We start from the raw sequence: 4,018 nt of genomic DNA, 5'->3' as shown, positions 1-4,018 counted from the left end.
TTCAAAGTATGCATTGCCTTACCATGAAGTTGCACCTGGAACTGAATGCAAACTGAAAAGGACAGTAAGTATGAACAAGACAGTTATTCATGACCCGCTTGAAAATAAGTGTTTCTTACAAGTTACACAGATGTAGTTACACAGATGCCTATCTAGCCTCTAGACAAATGGGTACTGATGGTATAAAAGTCTAAAAAGAAAGTAAAAAAAATCTCTAGCTATATAAAGAAATCACAAGATTTCTTAAAAATAAATAAATAAATTGGATTGTGGAAATGTTTTTCATGACCATAGTTAATTATTTTCTTTCTTTCTTTTATTTTTTTTTTTTTTTTTTTTTTTTTTTTGAAAGAGGAGCATGCATTTTTCTACAGTGTACTGCTTTTTGTGGCGGGCAGGGCAGGGAATGGTTGTTGTTGTTATCTACTTAGAGCAGAGGCACAGCTGATGCTAGTACTTCACTTCTAGAGTACCCAAGAAAAGAGTCTGCAGGCTGCTGTAGGACCCCTGCAGGAGCTCAGCCTCTGAGAACTCTTGCCGCCAAAGTGAAGTCTGTCTTGTCTCTGGCTCTTGTCACTGAAGAGGCAGAAGGGAGTACAGAGGCAACAGTAGTATCTTCAACTAAACCTAGTAGGTAAGAGCTGATGAAACCATAATACTGAATGCAAAAAGTCTCTGTAAATGTCTTTCCAGCATATCACATATTTGTGACATTTTTCATTTCTGGAAAAGTGTTGTGACAGGAAGGATGGGGTGGCTGGGCAGGCTGGCAAAGGGTTTTCATAAAATATTTTTTTACCTGTTGAAGATATGGTATTTTCTAATGATGGTTTACAATAGTCTTTTTTTAAAAAAAATTCTGACAGCTGAATTTGGACATTCAAGCTCTTGTCTCTGTTTTTTACTGCTCTATGGATGATATTTCCCAAAAGCTACCAGAATGGCACAGAGGTGTAGAGATATCTGCGTACCAAGAAATTCTGTGTCTTGGGTTCATTTGTGCTGAATGAGAACAAAGAACATTCAGTCCTGTGGCTATAAATGCTGTGTTTTCCACTTCTTTCATTCAGGAACAAGTCTGAAGATCCTCTGAAACAGAATATTCTAGAGGTGAGGGTGATTATGCAAGGAAGGAAGAAATAAGGAGCATTTGGAGGCGATGTGGAAGTCAATGTCTTGTTAGAGCTCTGCCTCAAGCAGCATTGTCTACAGAAAAACTGATGTTCAGCAGAATCTCAACAGCTAATGCTAAAGAGCATTATTCCTTGGAGCATCTAGAAGAATATAATAAATGTCCCATTTATAAAGTAGAGAGATATATTGTAAATCTTGCCCATGGTTCTCTGTCAAATAATGCAGTTTAGACTGAACTGCTGTAACCTTGAATTCACATTCAAACATTGGCTGCATAATGCCTTTTCTCAGTTAGCAAGATTGTTAATGCCCAACTTGATTAATAAGATGATCAATTCTACCTCGGGTGGATATTTGTTTTGTCAAACAGTGTTCAGTGTGTAATATTTGTTACAGAAACAGGAGGGAAAAAAAGGTACTTGGTCATTATCACATTGCGGTGTACTGGAGGCTCAGGGAAAACTTTGAATTACATAAAAGTGGAGCATTAAACAGCATACCCCACACAGACCATATAATACTGTTATCATCTTTGAAAAGCAGCTATGATCTACAGGAAACATACAACAGTCTAAAGAGGGGGTGGGGGGGAAAGGAATGCAGGAGTACCCAATTTTCCATATGGTTATTTCAGTTTCAAATCAACATAATTCATACCAAAACTTGATAGAAAGTTACAGGGAAACTGCCTGTTAAAAGCACAGTAAGAAAATCGAGAGGGGAAAGTCTTCTTTTGAAAGCCTCTAGATTTTGTCATGTTTAGTTCTTTTGGATGTGTACTGACAATATCAAGTCAATAATTTTACCAAGTAGTAGTTGAAAAATGGCTGGTGTCTCCAGTAAGCAAAATAATATTTTGTGTATTTAAATTAAGCAGATGTTGAGCTCGGTTTTTAATCTGAAAAAGATGTGATGAACATTGTAAAGGGTGCTTGTTTGTTTCTTTTACACTCTCTAGTGTTCACAAGGAACACACCATCTTAGATCCATATAATACATGCGATTCATAGATCCATGGATCATTGTGGAATACTTTCATTCAGGTTAATGGGTTTTTTTGGTTGACAAAGTAACTTTTCTGTATGATTGGAGATGTGTGCGTAAACTAAGCACAAGAAGGTAAACAAGTAATTTGCTCACTTTCTAATTTGGGAACACATGTTAATTTTTGGATTTGCAGAAATTAGGCAGAGAATATGTAACAATGAAAACAGTTCTAGTTCTCTCATTTGAGTAACTTAAGGAATGAATATGAAAGTGTTGTTTGTTCTTACCATACACACCTTTGAGACCACAGCTGAGCTACGTTATGCATTATTAAATACATTTACATTTAATCAAAGTAAATCTGAATCTTAGGCTGAATATTATTCAAGTTCCAACACATGAAGGGAAGGAGTTGCTGTGATTTTTACAAGGAGGTTGAGGCAGTTTCCTCTGACTAAACCACAAGGTTCAGCCTGACATTTCAAGCAGTTTCTAATCTACCCCTATTGTCAAATGAAGGAAAAAAATAGGGGTTTTGCTCAAACAATCATTTCAATAGACTTAAATGAATGAACAGGATGAATGTTACATCATGTATACATATATAAATACACACTTTGCATAGTATACAGATGCCTGCAATTTTCCCTTCTTGCAAAAAATGAATAATTTTCAATGTTCAGAAAATGAATAATTTTCAATGTTCAGAAATGAATAATTTTCAATGTTCAGAAAGACATATAATGAGTAATGTGGGTCGTGGCAATACACCAGCTTAAAACCAACAAGATTTAAAATATGTCTTTGTTTTAGTTTCTGTCAAAAGAAACACAGTGAGGCTATGAAGTGCTAGTACTATCTCCCAAGATGCCTGGGGTGAAATCTTGAACCTACTGAGATCAACAGGAATTTTGTCCTTAACTTCAGTGGCTTAAGCTTATATGTGTTTATGTGTCAGAACAGTGATTGGAAGCATAAAATCTCAGTCCCATTTGGGAGTCATCTCTGATAGTACAAACCTAAGAAATGAGTCAACTAAATACAGAAAAAAAACCCCTCTACCACAAGATATGTAAGCTGCAAGACCCAACAATCTAAACACTAACGCTTTTGCTTAATTTTTCCAGTCCCTATGTCATGTTCAAGTAGCAAAAGAACAAGTAATTTATTTTTAAATAGATCTAGTGAGAATGTTAGCCTCTTATGGCTGTCATTCCAGACAACGTTGGTTGTCTGCACTGATACTTTGTCAATATTTTTTCCCACCATTCAAGATGTATTAAAATAATGTGAACCAAAGCCTAAACTTTTCACAACTGTTGTTGTAAAAACGAGTAAGGAGGTCTCTGAAGGCATAACTTTAATTTACATACGGATTGAAAGTTATGGCTAGTACTTACGATATCTGAACACCCCCAGTAGTACTGCCTCCCGAACTCTATGGAAATAAACATTTACTTAGGACTGCACAGATTTTAAAATTAAACACCTAGGTTATATTTTTCTATGCTTAAAGATTAGTCCTCATGTACCATGAATAGAAAATAGTGTTTAAAAACTGAAAAGAAAAAAAAAAAGATCAGCTTCATGTGAAACACATTTTTTTGCAGCAATGGGCATACCATAAGTAATGGATTTATGTCCGACACCTTGCAATTCTTGACAGAGATAAATCAGTCTGAGAAAACTGAAAAAAAAATGAATCAAAAGAAAGGGGGGGGAAAGAGAAGGTATTAAGACCAGACAAGTACAAAAATAACTAAGTTAACTGAATAAACATTATGAAAACAAAATATAGCCAAGGGAATAGTAAGGAAGTAGCATAAATACTTCAAAGCAAGTCTTATTTTCATGAAAAACAATACTAAGACTAGTCTCAGTTTTCTAGCCTAAAGGT

Source organism: Falco biarmicus, chromosome 1, assembly GCF_023638135.1.
Source record: "Falco biarmicus isolate bFalBia1 chromosome 1, bFalBia1.pri, whole genome shotgun sequence".
In the NCBI taxonomy this organism is placed as follows: domain Eukaryota; kingdom Metazoa; phylum Chordata; class Aves; order Falconiformes; family Falconidae; genus Falco; species Falco biarmicus.
This window is presented reverse-complemented; position numbering follows the sequence as displayed.